The sequence below is a fragment of the Danio aesculapii genome, chromosome 4 (assembly GCF_903798145.1).
Source record: "Danio aesculapii chromosome 4, fDanAes4.1, whole genome shotgun sequence".
Taxonomy (NCBI): Eukaryota; Metazoa; Chordata; class Actinopteri; order Cypriniformes; family Danionidae; genus Danio; species Danio aesculapii.
Genome location: NC_079438.1, coordinates 14,524,423 through 14,544,027, shown reverse-complemented (window position 1 = coordinate 14,544,027; position 19,605 = coordinate 14,524,423). Strand labels below are relative to the sequence as shown.

The 19,605-nt window shown below is 44.7% G+C and overlaps 11 non-coding genes across 11 annotated transcripts; 4 read left to right on the top strand and 7 right to left on the bottom strand.

Annotated features, from left to right (window-relative positions):
- The first annotated feature begins 510 nt into the window (after positions 1-510).
- Positions 511-582, top strand: trnae-cuc (transfer RNA glutamic acid (anticodon CUC)). The gene has a single exon. It is a non-coding gene; the product is annotated as a tRNA-Glu (tRNA).
- A 253-nt stretch (positions 583-835) lies between these two features.
- On the bottom strand, positions 836-907 carry trnae-uuc (transfer RNA glutamic acid (anticodon UUC)). The gene has a single exon. It is a non-coding gene; the product is annotated as a tRNA-Glu (tRNA).
- A 1,051-nt stretch (positions 908-1,958) lies between these two features.
- Positions 1,959-2,030, top strand: trnae-cuc (transfer RNA glutamic acid (anticodon CUC)). Its single transcript has one exon. It is a non-coding gene; the product is annotated as a tRNA-Glu (tRNA).
- Positions 2,031-2,124: 94 nt separating this feature from the next.
- Positions 2,125-2,211, bottom strand: trnay-gua (transfer RNA tyrosine (anticodon GUA)). The gene is given in 2 exon segments: positions 2,125-2,160; positions 2,175-2,211. It is a non-coding gene; the product is annotated as a tRNA-Tyr (tRNA).
- A 78-nt stretch (positions 2,212-2,289) lies between these two features.
- Positions 2,290-2,361, bottom strand: trnae-uuc (transfer RNA glutamic acid (anticodon UUC)). The gene has a single exon. It is a non-coding gene; the product is annotated as a tRNA-Glu (tRNA).
- Positions 2,362-5,106: 2,745 nt separating this feature from the next.
- On the bottom strand, positions 5,107-5,189 carry trnal-cag (transfer RNA leucine (anticodon CAG)). The gene has a single exon. It is a non-coding gene; the product is annotated as a tRNA-Leu (tRNA).
- A 4,951-nt stretch (positions 5,190-10,140) lies between these two features.
- On the top strand, positions 10,141-10,213 carry trnam-cau (transfer RNA methionine (anticodon CAU)). Its single transcript has one exon. It is a non-coding gene; the product is annotated as a tRNA-Met (tRNA).
- Positions 10,214-14,817: 4,604 nt separating this feature from the next.
- Positions 14,818-14,889, bottom strand: trnag-ucc (transfer RNA glycine (anticodon UCC)). Its single transcript has one exon. It is a non-coding gene; the product is annotated as a tRNA-Gly (tRNA).
- Positions 14,890-15,927: 1,038 nt separating this feature from the next.
- Positions 15,928-15,999, top strand: trnad-guc (transfer RNA aspartic acid (anticodon GUC)). The gene has a single exon. It is a non-coding gene; the product is annotated as a tRNA-Asp (tRNA).
- An 86-nt stretch (positions 16,000-16,085) lies between these two features.
- On the bottom strand, positions 16,086-16,157 carry trnag-ucc (transfer RNA glycine (anticodon UCC)). Its single transcript has one exon. It is a non-coding gene; the product is annotated as a tRNA-Gly (tRNA).
- A 993-nt stretch (positions 16,158-17,150) lies between these two features.
- On the bottom strand, positions 17,151-17,222 carry trnag-ucc (transfer RNA glycine (anticodon UCC)). Its single transcript has one exon. It is a non-coding gene; the product is annotated as a tRNA-Gly (tRNA).
- Positions 17,223-19,605: the final 2,383 nt, after the last annotated feature.

Below are 19,605 nucleotides of genomic sequence, written 5' to 3'. Positions count from 1 at the left end.
CCAGAGTGGAACTGAACAGCTCCAGCGGGGGGGTGGGGGGGGGTGGGGGGGTTGGGGATAAGGCGACCGCAGTGCACTGACTGACAGCACAGCAAAAAGACCAAAGAAAGCCAGGGGCAAGCTTCTGCTGGCCCTTACCTGATGGTCTAGTGGTCAGGATTCGGTGCTCTCACCGCCGCGGCCTGGGTACGATTCCCGGTCAGGGAACTTCCTTTTCACCTCTATGGTGAACTTTGAGTTCTAGCGACTAAAATATAATGGAACTGCACAGGCATGAAAGCAGCTCTGAGCGCAAAAGATCTCCTTCGAGCCGGAGCAGCGACCTAAGGATTGCCAACATCCCACTTACAGTCCTCCGCTCTACCAACTGAGCTATCGAAGGCTTACGACAGTTGAGCACAAGCCCATCCCCTTAAGGTTGCTGCAGGCCAAAAAGGGCAGAAGCAGTGCACTGACTGACAGCACAGCAAAAAGACCAAAGAAAGCCAGGGGCAAGCTTCTGCTGGCCCTTCCCTGATGGTCTAGTGGTCAGGATTCGGTGCTCTCACCGCCGCGGCCTGGGTACGATTCCCGGTCAGGGAACTTCCTTTTCACCTCTATGGTGAACTTTGAGTTCTAGCGACTAAAATATAATGGAACTGCACAGGCATGAAAGCAGCTCTGAGCGCAAAAGATCTCCTTCGAGCCGGAGCAGCGACCTAAGGATTGCCAACGTCCCACTTACAGTCCTCCGCTCTACCAACTGAGCTATCGAAGGCTTACGACAGTTGAGCACAAGCCCATCCCCTTAAGGTTGCTGCAGGCCAAAAAGGGCAGAAGCAAAAACACTCAAGCCTTCCCATACCAGGAGTCGAACCTGGGCCGCCTGGGTGAAAACCAGGAATCCTGACCGCTAGACCATATGGGAGCTGCCACTTGTGAGGGCCAGTCTTGGCACAAACTTCAGTTCTTTCTGATCGTGCGCACTTCACTGCCTCTCTTGCACAAATACCACTCACACATTTACGCACGCTCTCATACACAGTCTCATGGTTTCCGTAAGCTAGAATCCTCTGATGCATAGTCATTAGCGTTATCCTTTGAGCCACTGGCACTCTGTTCAGCACCTTGTTAGCACATTGTTTGAAACAAGGACAAGGCTCTGTCAACCTGGGCAGCCTGGGTGAATACTAAGAATCCTGACCGCTAGACTATATGGGAGCTGCCACTTGTGAGGGCCAGTCTTGGCACAAACTTTAGTTCTTTCTGATCGTGCACACTTCACTGCCTCTCTTGCACAAGTACCACTCATACATTTACGCACGCTCTCATACACAGTCTCATGGTTTCCGTAAGCTAGAATCCTCTGATGCATAGTCATTAGTGTTATCCTTTGTGCCACTGGCACTCTGTTCAGCACCTTGTTAGCACATTGTTTGAAACAAGGACAAGGCTCTGTCAACCTGGAGTTCCGTCACCACACATTCTGCTTTGTTTTTATGGCAAGAGGTTGTGTGGATGGGATGCTCTTACAGGATTCCTGACAGTCCCTCCATAGAAGACCTGAGATCCAGGGTCGGAGACTCTCTCCTCTTCAAGAGGAGGTTAAAAGCCATAGTTTCTTTTATGCATGTTTTATCAGAGCACTTAGGTATTGCTGCAGCTCAGAGACTTACAAGTGGAAGAGATTACGCTGCAAGTTGGCTGGGTGACTTCTAAGTGGTAGGGACATTTGCAACAAGTAGGCTTGGTTTACGGTTGGTGTAGCTGTAGTAGACGTTAATAAAAATCAGCAGTTGGGGCAGCCTTTGAAACCAGGGGAGCATCCCACGGGCTCTGTGCTGGCAGCCCCAGAAACTCGATTCACTCCAGAGTGGAACTGAAAAAGCTCCAGCGGGGGGGAAAGGCGACTGCAGTGCACTGACTGACAGCACAGCAAAAAGACCAAAGAAAGCCAGGGGCAAGTTTCTGCTGGCCCTTCCCTGATGGTCTAGTGGTCAGGATTCGGTGCTCTCACCACCGCGGCCCAGGTTCGATTCCCGGTCAGGGAACTTTCTTTTCACCTCTATGGAGAACTTTGAGTTCTAGCGACTAAAATATAATCGAACTGCACAGGCATGAAAGCAGCTCTGAGCGCAAAAGATCTCCTTCGAGCCGGAGTCGGACCAGCAACCTAAGGAATGCCAACATCCCACCTACAGTCCTCTGCTCTACCAACTGAGCTATCGAGGGCTTACAACAGTCGAGCACAAGCCCATCCCCTTAAGGTAGCTGCAGGCCAAAAAGGGCAGAAGCAAAAACACTCAAGCCTTCCCATACCGGGAGTCAAACCCGGGCCGCCTGGGTGAAAACCAGGAATCCTGACCACTAGACCATATGGGAGCTGCCACTTGTGAGGGCCAGTCTTGGCACAAACTTCAGTTCTTTCTGATCGTGCGCACTTCACTGCCTCTCTTGCACAAGTACCACTCATACATTTACGCACGCTCTCATACACAGTCTCATGGTTTCCGTAAGCTAGAATCCTCTGATGCATAGTCATTAGCGTTATCCTTTGTGCCACTGGCACTCTGTTCAGCACCTTGTTAGCACACTGTTTGAAACAAGGACAAGGCTCTGTCAACCCGGGCAGCCTGGGTGAATACCAAGAATCCTGACCGCTAGACCATATGGGAGCTGCCACTTGTGAGGGCCAGTCTTGGCACAAACTTCAGTTCTTTCTGATCGTGCACACTTCACTGCCTCTCTTGCACAAGTACCACACATACATTTACGCACGCTCTCATACACAGTCTCATGGTTTCCGTAAGCTAGAATCCTCTGATGCATAGTCATTAGCATTATCCTTTGTGCCACTGACACTCTGTTCAGCACCTTGTTAGCACATTGTTTGAAACAAGGACAAGGCTCTGTCAACCTGGAGTTCCGTCACCACACATTCTGCTTTGTTTTTATGGCAAGAGGTTGTGTGGATGGGATGCTCTTACAGGATTCCTGACAGTCCCTCCATAGAAGACCTGAGATCCAGGGTCGGACTCTCTCCTCTCCAAAAGGTGGTTAAAAGCCATAGTTTCTTTTATGCATGTTTTATCAGAGCGCTTAGGTATTGCTGCAGCTCAGAGACTTACAAGTGGAAGAGATTATGCTGCAAGTTGGCTGGGTGACTTCTAAGTGGTAGGGACATTTGCAACAAGTAGGCTTGGTTTACGGTTGGTGTAGCTGTAGTAGACGTTAATAAAAATCAGCAGTTGGTGCAGCCTTTGAAACAAGGGGAGCACCCCACGGGCTCTGTGCTGGCGGCCCCAGAAACTCGATTCACTCCAGAGTGGACTTGAACAGCTCCAGCGGGGGGAAAGGCGACCGCAGTGCACTGGCTGACAGCAAAGCAAAAAGTACAAAGCAAGCGAGCCAGGAGTCGAACCTAGAATCTTCTGAGCCATAGTCAGACACATTATCCATTGCGCCACTGAGACTTTCTCCTCTCCATTGGGAGGTTACAAGCAATAGATTTATTTTTTGAGCAGAAACAGAAAAAGGGGTCAAGGGCATTGTTTTTGTCGGTGCTGTTTCAAGGCAAGCTGAGCGGCGCTCGGCTTCTGGTGCTGCGCCTCATTTTAAATAGCCAACTCTTGACGGCTGCTCTCGCAGTACCGAAGCCTACCAATATTTGCATAGTGGGAAAGTGGGTCGTGTTCTATTACACAGCAAGGGTGACCCTTTTTAAAAGCAAATGTGCACCCCAGCCAGTCGAGCAGTCCATGCCACTCAGCGTGGTTGCTACTTAGTAAGCAGGGATCAGTGGAGACTACAGGATGTTAGTGCATAGCTGGTTTAGGAAGGTCCTGTAGCCACGCAGCCTCTATGTTATGGAAGGTAAGTAAATAATACACATTTTTATGATTTTTTATGTATGGTCATGTCTTGTCACGTTTGTGTTAACATTAGTAAGCTATAAATGTATAACAGTATGCTAACGTATTTGCATCATAACATACAGCTGCTGACTTGGTTACCATCTGTAAGTATCTGGTCAAATCTCTTAATTTGTGAGGTAAAAGGTAAGTGCTGTAAGGTAAGTAAATGTTTAAAATCTCCTGAGTCTGAAGCAATGATGGCAAGATGCTTTTTTGACGTGAATCCATCAAATGTCTTGACTTGACGTTGTAAGAGGATTAGCCGAAAAGCCCTGCGAATCCCATTGAATTAAAAATAAATGGCATCTCAGGACATTCCACTACATGGCATACCAAGACAATTCTTTTGATCCCGTTTCGGTGCACTTGCATTAAAGCCCACGTCCATTGTTTTGAATACATGCTTTTCCGAGTTGCTGTGGACAATGCCTTGATGTTGCGCAAACGCCTCAAACCTTGCGGTCTACAGTGCCCATTAACGCTGCCAGGGCCACTGCTACGCTGCGTAAATTGTGGCGCAAAGAGATTGATGCTGCACTTTGTCAGTGTTACTGTATCACTCGGACATGGCGCCAGAGGGTTAAATACTTGAGCCTGAGATCTTAGCTGTGCAACAGCCATGTCCTCACAGTGAGAGCATGAGCTGTCCGCGGGCACCGCATCGACATGCTGGACCACCAGACCTGTGATGCGATACTCGTGCTCATCATCCGGAGATAGGAACCACCGCCTCCAAAAATGCACATTCAGAACAGCGTCTTGAAAAAGACGCGTTGATTGACTGACACAGCTTTTTTTTTCTTCTCTTTCCCACAAAGAGTCAAATGTCATGACTTGACGTTGTAAGAAAATTAGCTGAAAAGTCCTGCGAATCCCATTGCCCTAAAAATAAACGGCATCTCAGGACATTCCACTACATGGCATTCAAAGGCAATTGTATTTATGCCCTTTCGATGCACTTGCATTAAAGCCCACGTCCATTGTTTTGTTCACATGCTTTTCCGAGTTGCTGTAGACAATGCCTTGATGTTGCGCAAATGCCTCAAAACTTGAAGTCTACAGTGCCCATTAAGGTTGCCAGGGCCACTGCTGCACCTTGTAAACTGTGACGCTAAGAGATTGATGAGGGGCTTTGTCAGTGTTACTGTATCACTTGGACATGGCGCCAGAGAATTAAATACTTGAGCCTGAACGCACAGCCAGAGATTAGGTTTGTCAGAAGTGGGATTCGAACCCACGCCTCCAGGGGAGACTGCGACCTGAACACAGCACCTTAGACAGCTCGGCCATCCTGACATGCACACTTAGCCGGAGCTGTCTCCTAGGAGCCACATCGCAGCACCATGACATGGAAGCTGGTGTTTCACAGCTTGCCCAGCTTCAGCAGTCTGCCTCGTTGGCGCAGTAGGCAGCGCGTCAGTTTCATTATCTGAAGGTCGTGAATTCGAGCCTCACACGGGACAAGGTCGTACCTTTTGGCACACGGGAGCACTTAGGTGACCGGGCGGCGTACTTTATTACCTTCCGTGCTGTTTATGCTTCCCGGGGGCAAAAAAGGCTACAGCTCCTCTGGAGGGCATGCGGCGTGATGTTCCAAGAACATCTCCTGAGTCTGAAGCCATGACAAGATGGCGGCGCGTTCGGTTCGCGAGGCTCAGCGTCTCTCCAGTATCTGCAATTTTGCAGTATTATTCCTGCTCATTTCGGGTCTGTTCGTGCAGAACAGCAGTGCCTTTACATCGTACACCCGACAGGACATCTTGGATATTGGATTGTGCATTCCGGACATTTTTATTAACAATCTTCGACTCATCCCTGAGATCGCCAGAACACACGGGCCTCAGAGCCCTACACGGCCGGGCGGAAGTGCTCGGAGGCGGCGCAGAGAACGTAAACAAAGACGGGGGAAGCGCGGCGGGCTAAGAGCTAAGCTAAAGCTAACACCACACCGGCTCTCTTTACCCAGCATCTCTCTCGCCAATGTACGGTCACTGGTGAACAAAATGGATGAGATTCGACTGCGCATCAACCACAGCAAAAGATTATGGAACTGTAATGTCATGATTTTCACAGAAACATGGCTAAACAGCGGGATACCAGACAACGCTATCTCGCTAACGGAGCATCAAACATTCCGAGCAGACAGAACGGCGGATGACTCCGGTAAGACCAGAGGCGGAGGATTATGCATTTATATTAACAAAGCTTGGTGCACAAACTCTGTCGTCGTTGGGAGACATTGCTCTGTTAACCTGGAATTTCTAATGGTTAAATGTAGACCGTTTTATCTGCCACGGGAGTTCACCTCCACCATAATAACTGCTGCTTATATTCCTCCCGACGCTGATGCCAAGCTTGCTATGAATGAACTTCATGCAGCCATCAGCAAACAACAGACTGCTCACCCGGAGGCTGCTTTTATTGTTGCGGGGGATTTTAATCACTCAAACCTAAAGACAGTGCTCCCCAAATTCCATCAAAACATTTTCTGCCACACAAGGGGAAACAAAACTTTAGACCAAGTTTACACAAACATGGCTGAAGCATATGCTGTGACCCCCCTCCCCCACTTGGGTCAATCAGATCACCTTTGTTTGTTTCTCACCCCCAAGTACTCACCCATCGTCAACCGTGTGAAGCCATCAGTAAGGACCATCAAAGTGTGGCCAGCGGGGGTGGACTCCACACTCCAGGACAGGTTTGAACACACAGACTGGAGTATGTTTGCTTCCCAGGCCACATGTGGCTCTCACACAGACATTGACAGTTACACTTCCTCTGTTCTGGATTATATCAACACCACCATAGACAGTGTTACAACCCAGAAACAGATCACCACATACCCAAATCAAAAGCCATGGATGAACAAGGAGGTGCGCCTCCTGCTGAAGGCACGCAACACTGCATTCAGATCAGGGGATGCACAGGCCTACAGCACTTCCAGGGCTAATCTGAAGAGGGGCATCAAAAAGGCCAAGCACTGCTACAAGCTAAAGCTAGAGGAGCACTTTTCCAACTCTGATCCTCGGCGCATGTGGCAGGGCATCCAGGCCATCAGCAACTACAAACCCAGCCAGTCCACCCCCACAGCCACAAATGTCTCCTTCCTGAACGAGCTAAATGACTTTTATGCCCGCTTTGAAAGAGACAACACAGAACCCTACACCAGGAACACTACCTCAACCGACCACTCACCTATCACACTCACCTCCTCAGAAGTCTACACCGCACTGAGTCGGATCAATGTGCGTAAGGCTGCTGGACCAGACGGTATCCCTGGGCGCGTCCTCAAAGCATGTGCAGAACAGCTCACTGGGGTATTCACAGACATTTTCAACCTGTCGCTTAACCTAGCAACTGTGCCAACATGCTTTAAAACCACCTCTATTGTGCCAGTGCCCAAACACTCCAGCCCATCATGCCTGAATGACTACCGCCCTGTAGCACTCACACCCATCATCATGAAGTGCTTCGAGCGGTTGGTCCTGGCACATCTGAAAGACTCTCTGCCATCCACACTGGACCCACATCAGTTTGCCTACCGTGGCAACAGGAGCACAGAAGATGCCGTCTCCATAGCACTGCACTCTGTCCTCACACACCTGGACAATAAAAACACTTATGCACGAATGCTGTTTGTTGACTTCAGCTCAGCATTCAACACTGTCATACCCTCTAAGCTAATGATCAAACTTAGAGACCTGGATATCAACACGTCTCTCTGCAACTGGGTTATGGACTTTCTGACTAACAGACCTCAGAATGTTAGATCAGGCCACATCTGCTCCACCACCGTCACACTCAACACTGGTGTACCCCAGGGCTGCGTGCTGAGCCCCTTCCTCTACTCTCTCTTTACCATCGACTGTAGGCCTGTGAACAGATCCAACACCATCATCAAATTTGCAGATGACACCACAGTGATTGGTCTAATCAGCAATAATGATGAGACTGCCTACAGGGAGGAGATACAGCATCTGGCCACTTGGTGCACCGACAATAATCTGCTCCTTAACACCAGCAAGACCAAGGAGCTCATTGTGGACTTCAGGAAGGGACGAACAGGCTCGCATGATCCCATCCACATTAATGGGAAGGCCGTTGAGCCTGTCTCATCCTTCAAGTTCCTGGGGACCCACATCTCTAAGGACCTTTCCTGGACCACCAACACCTCCAGCCTGGTCAAGAAGGCTCACCAGCGCCTATTCTTCTTGAGGCAACTTAAGAAGAACCAGCTTTCATCAGCCGTCTTGGTGAATTTCTACCGCTGCACAATAGAAAGCATCCTGACCAACTGCGTCACAGTCTGGTATGGAAGCTGCTCTGTTGCTGAGCGTAAGGCACTGCAGCGGGTGGTGAAAACTGCCCAACGCATCACAGGGACTACACTGCCAGCCATTGAGGACATCCAGAAGAAACACTGTCTGCGCAGAGCACGCAGTATTCTTAAGGACACCTCTCACCCTGCTCACAGACTGTTTTCTCTCCTGCCTTCCGGCAGGCGCTTCAGGCTCCCCCGGACAAAACCAGCAGACTGAGAAACAGCTTTTTCCCCAGAGCTGTCTCCCTTCTGAACTCTGCCCCTCACTGACTCTTTTGCCCCCCCAATACACCCCCCACACTCCTCTAACTTATACTCCTCACAATCACTGCACTATTTAACATTTGCACATTTAAAGTTTGCACATATTCATTGCACTGATTCATTTACTTGAACTGGACATACCCACTGCACATGGACATTTGTAATTATGTTTATCTGTAAGCACACTTCTGCTATTAATAGCATCCTGTACATATATTCATTTATTGTAAATCTGTTCATAGCTAATACAACCTGTATATAATGTTCATAGTACATCCATCTGTAAATATCACCATAGTTTTTCTATAACTGCACTTTATAACTTATACCTGTATCCTGCACTTGCTGCTATTGCACTGCTGGTTAGACCTAAACTGCATTTCGTTGCCTTGTACTTGTACATGTGTAATGACAATAAAGTTGAATCTAATCTAATCTAATCTAATGATGGCAAGATGCTCCCATTCCTGTCACATTATCGCTTGACGTTTGACGTGGATCCGTCAAATGTCATGACTTGACGGTGGAAGAGGATTCGCCGAAAAGCCCTGCGAATCCCATTGAATTAAAAATAAACAGCATCTCAGGACATTCCACTACATGGCATACCAAGACAATTCTTTTGATCCCGTTTCGGTGCACTTGCTTTAAAGCCCACGTCCTTTGTTTTGAACACATGCTTTTCCGAGTTGCTGTGGACAATGCCTTGATGTTGCGCAAACGCCTCAAACCTTGCGGTCTACAGTGCCCATTAACGCTGCCAGGGCCAATGCTACGCTGCGTAAATTGTGGGGCAAAGAGATTGATGCGGCACTTTGTCAGTGTTACTGTATCACTCGGACATGGCGCCAGAGGGTTAAATACTTGAGCCTGAGATCTCAGCTGTGCAACAGCCATGTCCTCACAGTGAGAGCATGAGCTGTCCGCGGGCACTGCATCGACATGCTGGACCACCAGACCTGTGATGCGATACTCGTGCTCATCATCCGGAGATAGGAACCACCGCCTCCAGAAACGCACATTCAGAACAGCGTCTTGAAAAAGACGTGTTGATTGACTGACACAGCTTTTTTTCTTCTCTTTCCCACAGAGTCAAATGTCATGACTTGACGTTGTAAGAAAATTAGCTGAAAAGTCCTGCGAATCCCATTGCCCTAAAAATAAACGACATCTCAGGACATTCCACTACATGGCATTCCAAGGCAATTCTTTTGATGCCCTTTCGATGCACTTGCATTAAAGCCCATGTCCATTGTTTTGTTCACATGCTTTTCCGAGTTGCTGTAGACAATGCCTTGATGTTGCGCAAATGCCTCAAAACTTGCAGTCTACAGTGCCCATTAAGGTTGCCAGGGCCACTGCTACACCTTGTAAACTGTGACGCAAAGAGATTGATGCGGGGTTTTGTCAGTGTTAGTGTATCACTTGGACATGGTGCCAGAGAATTAATTACTTGAGCCTGAACGCACAGCCAAAGATTAGGTTTGTCAGAAGTGGGATTCGAACCCACGCCTCCAGGGGAGACTGCGACCTGAACGCACCACCTTAGACTGCTCAGCCATCCTGACATGCACACTTAGCCGGAGCTGTCTCCTAGGAGCCACATCGCAGCACCATGACATGGAAGCTGGTGTTTCACAGCTTGCCCAGCTCCAGCAGTCCGCCTCGTTGGCGCAGTAGGCAGCGCGTCAGTCTCATAATCTGAAGGTCGTGAGTTCGAGCCTTACACGGGGCAAGATCGTACCTTTTGGCACACGGGAGCACTTAGGTGACTGGGCGGCATACTTTATTGCCTTCCATGCCGTTTATGCTTCCCGGGGGCAAAAAAGGCTACAGCTCCTCTGGAGGGCCACTGCTACGCTGCGTTAATTGTGGCGCAAAGAGATTGATGCGGCACTTTTTCAGTGTTTGTGTTTCTATGTGGTTGCCAAGGTGTTGCTACGTGGTTGCTAAGGTGTTGCTAGGTGGTTGCTAAGGTGTTGCTATGTGGTTGCTAGGCGGTTGCTTAGGCATTGCTATGTGGTTGCTAAGGTGTTGCTAGGTGGTTGCTAAGGTTTTGCTAGGCTGTTGCTATGTGGTTGCTAAGGTGTTGCTAGGCGGTTGTTAAGGCGATGGCAGGTGGTTGCTAAGGTGTTGCTAGGCGGTTGCTGAGGTGTTGCTATGTGGTTGCTAAGGTGTTGCTAGGCGGTTGCTGAGGTGTTGCTATGTGTTTGCTAAGGTGTTGCTAGGTGGTTGCTAGGTGGTTGCTAAGGTGCTGCTAGGTGGTTGCTAAGGTGTTGCTAGGCGGTTGCTAAGGCGTTGCTATGTGGTTGCTAAGGTGTTGCTAGGGCGTTGCTAGGCGGTTGCTAAGGTGTTGCTATGTGGTTGCTAAGGTGTTGCTAGGCGGTTGCTAAGGCGTTGCTAGGTGGTTGCTAAGGTGTTGCTAGGCGGTTGCTAAGGTGTTGCTAAGGTGTTGCTATGTGGTTTCTATGCGGTTGCTATGGTGTTGCTAGGTGGTTGCTAGGCGGTTGCTAAGGTGTTGCTTGGTGGTTGCTATATGGTTGCTAAGGTGTTGCTAGGCGGTTACTAAGGTGTTGCTATGTGGTTGCTAGGTGGTTGCTAAGGTGTTGCTAGGCGGTTGCTAAGGTGTTGCTATGCTATAACCTTAAGTTATAATATTATTAATCTGACTTCTTCTGTCCTGTTTTTACTGGTCATTGTTTTAACTTTAATTAAATATTCAATATTTATAAGAGTTTTAGATGTTTTTGCCAGTGATTATCAATGCCTCATGTGATTAGTGCTCTTCCTTCATTTTCAGATAAATTTCTATTTAATCAAACGTTTAAGATCTTATAAGTTTTAGATCTTCTTTCAGTAAATGATCAGCTGTTGATTGCCCTACCCTTCCAAAAATAGCCTACAGGAATCCTTCAGGATTTTAATTTTGTCTGCAGGAACCTGCTGGTATCCTGTAGGAATTATGAAATCCTGCAGGACAAAATGACAATATGTGCAGGCAATTCCTACAGGTTTTACAATCATGCATTGCTTTTTACAGGAATCCTGAATGATCTATTTTTTTTTCCTGCAGGATAGCTCCTGTAGGACACATTGACGATATGTGCAGGGATTTCTTACAGGTTTTACAATGGATCCAAGCAAGTGACAAATCCTGCAGGATTTTATAATTCCTGCTGGAGTTATTTGCTGTAATTGGAATGAAAGAAAGAAATTCTGTCACTTGCTGTTGGTAGCAATACAATATGAGTTCAGATAAACAGATTAACAATACAACAAACAAACAAAAAATAAATAAATACATAAATAAATAAAAGTATACGAATAGATTATGGGCAATTATAAAAATCTACCATTACGCTAAACCATTCAAATTATACATTTGCGTTTTACATTTTATTCCTATACTTTTTTATTTCATTTATTAAAATGTCAATCCATCTATCTATTTTAATTCAACTCCCATCTGTTTGGTTGGATGCAAAAAAAACTGCAAGACCTGTCCGTGAGGTAGACACATGTTGAACGTATGTCTGTGCATTTTATGAGTTCAACAGAGTCTATCCCTCTTTCTTTTAAAATGTTTGTTGCTGTTATCCCTGCTTCTGTCTTTTGACCTGAGCAACCTATGTTATTCTGTGTCCATTGCCTTTTTGTGGCAGCTGGAACTGGTGCCTCTTTGTTTAAGTACACTTTTTATTCCATTTTTATCCTTTATAAAGAAGCAGGTCAGTGTTATTATTAGTGTGATTGGTAAACATAATGTGTTTTCTGCAATATTAGAGTAAATTTAATTAGTAAATTATTATAAACATTTATTAAACATCTGAAATAAAATAAGATATAAATGCTAAATTGAAATTAGATAATACATTGCTGCCAATAATGTATAGGTCTATATTATACAAGTATAATAATTACAGTATTTTAAGCAGGGCTCCAAACCGGTTCAAGAAATGGAAACGAAAAAAAGATCAACTTTAATCATTCTGAAGAGAAACGTTTACAGTTAACCGGTTAATAACGTTATTTTATCGTTCTCTTTATTATATGAATTTTGGAGACAAAAAGCATTAATTTAAAGCATGTGTACAAATGTGACGGTGACGCATACAACGTGAAATGCCCACGAAGCAGACGTTATAAGCGAGAGTCGTTTCTTATGCGATGAGCTTGTCTTAAAGGTTACCGAGAACCTGCTCTTTCATGTACAAAGGTATGTTTCGGTTTAAGTTATTGTTACTAAAACTTGTATTTATACTAAATGAATTATTGATTGTTGATAGTCGATTGTTTTTAGATGAGTCTATATGAAGAAAATCCTCTTGTTAACATTTCTCTTATGACAAATCATCTGATAAATCGATCTGTAATATTGAAGGATGAGGGGCAGATCATAAACATGATAGATAAAGTTTTGCATGTTAAGATAGATATTATCAAACAACCCAAGCATTTTCCATTCGGAGAATTACAGTATTTAATAGCTTAGTCCTTATAAACAATCCATTAATAAAGTACATTATTTACTAGGCTGCTTACCCGAATATGCAATATGATTCTCATAATGATCTCAGTGAAATGAGGTAAGCGCTCGTTTTTATATAAACTCTAAATATCTCCTAATAGCCTAAAATAGCCTAATTTGAGAGATTTAAAAAATAAAAGACACTTTAAAAAAAGAAACAACACGCAAATCGAAAACAAATAAAGCTGGTTGCGTGTTTCAGCACTTGCCGCTCCATACCAAGGAGTGGGGCTGTGTGTGTAGCGCCTTTAACTATATAGAGCTTTTAACAGCATATTGTCAAGGCAATAAACAGTATCAAACAGAATCATTTGGCTGTTGCCTTTCACTAGGGTGGCAACGGACTAAGTGATATATACAGCAGCCAAAAGGAAATGCGTTGGCTGGGAATTGAACGCGGGTCAACTGCTTGGAAGGCAGCTATGCTCACCACTATCTCTTGCCAGATGAGCTCAAAAAGAATGCTTTCAACCTAGGCACTCTTTGTCTTGGTTCGGTACTGAAAAACATGTCCAGCATATGGATCCCAACCATCTCAAAATGCACTGATCTACCCACATGTCATGGGACATCTTCACAAGAGTGGCGCCTGGCCATGTAATGTTACGGCAGCCAAAAGGAATACATTTGCTGGAATATACGTAGAAGCCAGCTATGCTCACCACTATATTACCAACGCTTGTAGACATCCTCTCACAGAAGTGTAGAAAATGAAAGCTTTCGAACAAGGAGTTCTTTGTGTTGGCGAAAAAAAAATGTCGAGTATGGATCCCATCTGTTTCTGACGTTGAAGTTGGATAAAGCGTTCGAAGGTACAACCTCACCCAAAAAAAGGGAGGTCGATAATTTCACTCTGCAGTGGTGGAGTGGTCATCTTCTGTCACCCAGTATTCACTGTAATGAGCTCCCCCGGTTTGAATGTCATTGCAAGGGTTGACTGGATGCAGCTCATGAAAGGACAAGCTGACATTTTGTGGAGTAAAAGCTGGGCAATGTGTAAGAATGAATGGCGTGCTTTGTTTGCTGCAAAACATGCTAATAACGTTCTCCTGTGTGATGCACTGTTCAAGTTACTGCTGATGACCAGTCGAAGACTATTGAAGAAGCAAGGATTATTAATGAAGAAAAACTGTCCAGTTTTCTACCCTCCTCTTGCTGTCAGCCAAGGTCTTTAGTGCTAGCACTGCAGACAATGCTGTTAGGACTGGATTACATTGCTGATCTGTGTGGGGGGAGGAAAGGTTTTTTGCTCCGCAGATCCTCGTTAGCGTAGTGGACAGTAAGACTGATGAAGAAGCAAGGATTATTAATGAAGAAAAACTGTCCAAGCCCAGTTTTCTACCCTCCTCTTGCTGTCAGCCAAGGTCTTTAGTGCCAGCACTGCAGACAATGCTGTTAGGACTGGATTACACTGCTGATCTGTGTGGGGGAGAACGGGTTTTTTTTCTCCGCAGATCCTCGTTAGTATAGTGGACAGTAAGCCTGATGAAGAAGCAAGGATTATTAAGGAAGAAAAACTGTCCAAGCCCAGTTTTCTACCCTCCTCTTGCTGTCAGCCAAGGTCTTTAGTGCCAGCACTGCAGACAATGCTGTTAGGACTGGATTACATTGCTGATCTGTGTGGGGGAGAACGGGTTTATTTTACTCCGCAGATCCTCGTTAGTATAGTGGACAGTATCTCCGCCTGTTACGCGGAGGACAGGGGTTCGATTCCCCGACGGGGAGGCCCTCCTTTGTCTTTTACTTTTTGGCTGTTGCCTTTTACAAGGTTGGCAACGGACTAAGTGATATAAACAGCAGCCAAAAGGAAATGCGTTGGCCGGGAATCGAACCCGGGTCAACTGCTTGGAAGGCAGCTTTGCTCACCACTATACCACCAACGCTTGCAGACATCTCTTGCCAGATGAGCTCAAAAAGAATGCTTTCAACCTAGGCTCTCTTTGTCTTGGTTCGGCACTGAAAAACATGTCCAGCATATGGATCCCAACCATCTCAAAATGCACTGATCTACCCACATGTCATGGGACATCTTCACAAGAGTGGCGCCTGGCCATGTAATGTTACGGCAGCCAAAAGGAATACATTTGCTGGGAATATACGTAGAAGCCAGCTATGCTCACCACTATAATACCAACGCTTGTAGACATCCTCTCACAGAAGTGTAGAAAATGAAAGCTTTCGAACAAGGAGTTCTTTGTGTGGGTGAAAAAAAAAATGTCGAGTATGGATCCCATCTCTTTCTGACGTTGAGGTTGGATACAATGTTCGAAGGTACAACCTCACCCAAAAAAAGGGAGGTCGATAATTTCACTCTGCAGTGGTGGAGTTATCATCTTCTGTCACCCAGTATTTACTGTAATGAGCTCCCCCGGTTTGAATGTCATTGCAAGGGTTGACTGGATGCAGCTCATGAAAGGGCAAGCTGACATTTTGTGGAGTAAAAGCTGGGCAATGTGTAAGAATAAATGGCGTGCTTTGTTTGCTGCAAAACATGCTAATAACGTTCTCCTGTGTGATGCACTGTTCAAGTTACTGCTGATGACCAGTCGAAGACTATTGAAGAAGCAAGGATTATTAATGAAGAAAAACTGTCCAAGCCCAGTTTTCTACCCTCCTCTTGCTGTCAGCCAAAGTCTTTAGTGCCAGCACTGCAGACAATGCTGTTAGGACTGGATTACATAGCTGATCTGTGTGGGGGGAGGAAAGGTTTTTTGCTCTGCAGATCCTCGTTAGCATAGTGGACAGTAAGACTGATGAAGAAGCAAGGATTATTAATGAAGAAAAACTGTCCAAGCCCAGTTTTCTACCCTCCTCTTGCTGTCAGCCAAGGTCTTTAGTGCCAGCACTGCAGACAATGCTGTTAGGACTGGATTACATTGCTGATCTGTGTGGGGGAGAACAGGTTTTTTTTACTCCGCAGATCCTCGTTAGTATAGTGGACAGTATCTCCGCCTGTCACGCGGAAGACCGGGGTTCGATTCCCCGACGGGGAGGCCCTCCTTTGTCTTTTACTTTTTGGCTGTTGCCTTTCACAAGGTTGGCAACGGACTAAGTGATATAAACAGCAGCCAAAAGGAAATGCGTTGGCCGGGAATCGAACACAGGTCAACTGCTTGGAAGGCAGCTATGCTCACCACTATACCACCAACGCTTGCAGACATCTCTTGCCAGATGAGCTCAAAAAGAATGCTTTCAACCAAGGCTCTCTTTGTCTTGGTTCGGCACTGAAAAACATGTCCAGCATATGGATCCCAACCATCTCAAAATGCACTGATCTACCCACATGTCATGGGACATCTTCACAAGAGTGGCGCCTGGCCATGTAATGTTACGGCAGCCAAAAGGAATACATTTGCTGGGAATATACGTAGAAGCCAGCTATGCTCACCACTATATTACCAACGCTTGTAGACATCCTCTCACAGAAGTGTAGAAAATGAAAGCTTTCGACCAAGGAGTTCTTTGTGTGGGCGAAAAAAAAAATGTCGAGTATGGATCCCATCTCTTTCTGACGTTGAGGTTGGATAAAGCGTTCGAAGGTACAAACTCACCCAAAAAATGGGAGGTCGATAATTTCACTCTGCAGTGGTGGAGTTCTCATCTTCTGTCACCTAGTATTCACTGTAATGAGCTCCCCCGGTTTGAATGTCATTGCAAGGGTTGACTGGATGCAGCTCATGAAAGGGCAAGCTGACATTTTGTGGAGTAAAAGCTGGGCAATGTGTAAGAATGAATGGCGTGCTTTGTTTGCTGCAAAACATGCTAATAACGTTCTCCTGTGTGATGCACTGTTCAAGTTACTGCTGATGACCAGTCGAAGACTGATGAAGAAGCAAGGATTATTAATGAAGAAAAACTGTCCAAGCCCAGTTTTCTAACCTCCTCTTGCTGTCAGCCAAGGTCTTTAGTGCCAGCACTGCAGACAATGCTGTTAGGACTGGATTACATTGCTGATCTGTGTGGGGGGAGAACGGGTTTTATTACTGCGCAGATCCTTGTTAGTATAGTGGACAGTATCTCCGCCTGTCAGACCTGGGTTCGATTCCCCGATGGGGAGGCCCTCCTTTGTCTTTTACTCTTTGGCTGTTGCCTTTTGACAAGGGTGGCAACGGACTAAGTGATGTATACAGCAGCCAAAAGGACATGCGTTGGCCGGGAATCGAACCCGGGTCAACTGCTTGGAAGGCAGCTATGCTCACCACTATACCACCAACGCTTGAGGACGCCTCTTGCCAGAAGAGCTCAAAAAGAATGCTTTCAACCAAGGCCCTCTTTGTCTTGGTTCGGCTCTGAAAAACATGTTCAGCATATGGATCCCAATCATCTCAAAATGCACTGATCTACCCACATGTTATGGGATATCTTCACAAGAATGGCGCCTGGCCATGTAATGTTACGGCAGAAGCCAGCTATGCTCACCACTATATTAGCAATGCTTGTAGACATCCTCTCACAGAACTGTAGAAAATGAAGGAGTTCTTTGTGTGGGCGAAAAAAAAAAAGTCGAGTCTCCCCTTTTTCATAAATATCACTGTATATTCTATTTAAAATAGGACTTAAAACATTTTTAAAAACTTTATAAAACTCAACTGGTAGTCCATCTATTTCCTGGACTTTTCCCATTTCTCAACTGATCAATAGCTGTTTCTATTTCTAAATCTGTTATCTCACTCTCGCACATTTCCTCGTCCTCTTTATTTAATTTTACTGTTTATTTTATCTAATAAGAAATTTTCATCATTTAAAACTACTCCATTTTCTGTAAATAATTCCTTATAAAATCGTCTAGTTTCCTTTAAAATTCCCTCTTTGTCCTCTAGTTTTCCCATCTTGTGTTTTTATACATTTGATTATAGCTGCTCTCTGTCTTGTTTTTTCTAATTCATAAAAGTATTTTGTACTTCTTTCTCCTTCTACAATGTCTTTAGCTCTGCTTCTAATAATTACTCCCTTACACTTTTCTTCTTCGATTTTCTTCAGCTTTTCCTATAATTCTATTATTTTGTCAACATTTATCCCATTTACTTTACTCATTTCTTCATGCCATTCTTTTCTAATTTGATTTTCCTTGAATTTTTTTGCCTTTTGTCTTTTTTCTGATATATTTATTGAGTATTCTTTTATTCTATTTTTCAGATTATCCCACCATAAACTTGTTTCTGTTTCAAACATTTCATCATTCACACTATTGATTATTATATTTTCTATTTCCATTTTATACATTTCTATTTTGAATAACTCAGTGTTGAGTATCCACACTCCTGCTCCTTTTTCAATCTCATTAAAATTCATCGTTATCCATAAAAAATCATGATCACTCTCACTATAGGTTTTGTAGAAAACTTTGTTAACATATTGTACTTCTTTTTTCTTACATAAAAACAAGTCAATTCTACTTTGCTTTAAAATCCTATTTACAATTTGTCTTCTTGAATATTCTCTTTTCATACCATTTTGCTCTCTCCATACATCTACCAAATCACATTTCCTCATTAAATTCTGTAGTTCATTCCTTCCTCTGTCTGTTCTAAAATCCATTGAGTCATCTATATCTATTCTTTGCACGGCAATATTAAAATCTCCTAAAATAAATATGTTTTCATTCTTATCTATTAACTTATCTAGTTCCTTATAAAAGTTATATTTCTCCTTTTCCTCATTTGGTGCATGTATGTTGCATACTCTAAAACTTTTCCCACTATACATAACTTTTACAATTATAATTTCTTCCATGTCTGTGTCTTTATAGTCTAATTCTACTTTTTCAAAAATCCCTCTTTTTATCAAAATTGCTACCCCTCTTTTCTTTTCTATATCTCCATTACTAAATATTTCCCCATTCCACAATTTTCTCATTTCATTTTTAATCTCATCTTCCCACTTTGTCTCTTGTAAACATAATATATCACACTTTTTTGTCAAACACATTAATCTTTCAAACTTTTCACATTTTGACAATCCTCTTACATTCAGTGATACCACACATACATTACTCATTAGGATAATTATTGGATAAACCAATAACCACCATTCATTCTGAGTCACTGTCACTTAAACAAATGTTTCTTGCATCTCCTTTTTCAAATTTTTTCCTTCCATTCTTTCTTTAATCTCTTCTCTTGTAATTTTCTGCCGTTGTAGAACAAGTTCAATGTTTAAGCCACTTTTAGATCTTAATTTTAAATACCAGGGTGGTATGGCCATAAGCGAGAGCAGACGTCAAGAGTTGGCTATTTGAAAAGAGGCGCAGCACCAGGAGCCGAGCGCAGCTCAGCTTGCATTGACACAGCACCGACAGAAACAAGGCCCTTGTCCCCTCAATTGTTTACCTGTGTTTTTTTTGTCCCACCCCTCCCAAATAAGATGAATGTGAGAAAAGACACCAGCAGCAGACCTGTGACACGTGGAAGTGTATTAGATGCCAAATGAAGGAACTCAAAGAGCTTACAGCACCTGGTATTCCCAGGCGGTCTCCCATCCAGAGATGTATAAAGTACTAGAGACCCAGACTTAAGTAAAAGTACAAGTACTCTATCAAAAAGTGACTTGAGTAGAAGTAAAAGTGCTCTTTAAGCACCATACTTAAGTGGAAGTACTAA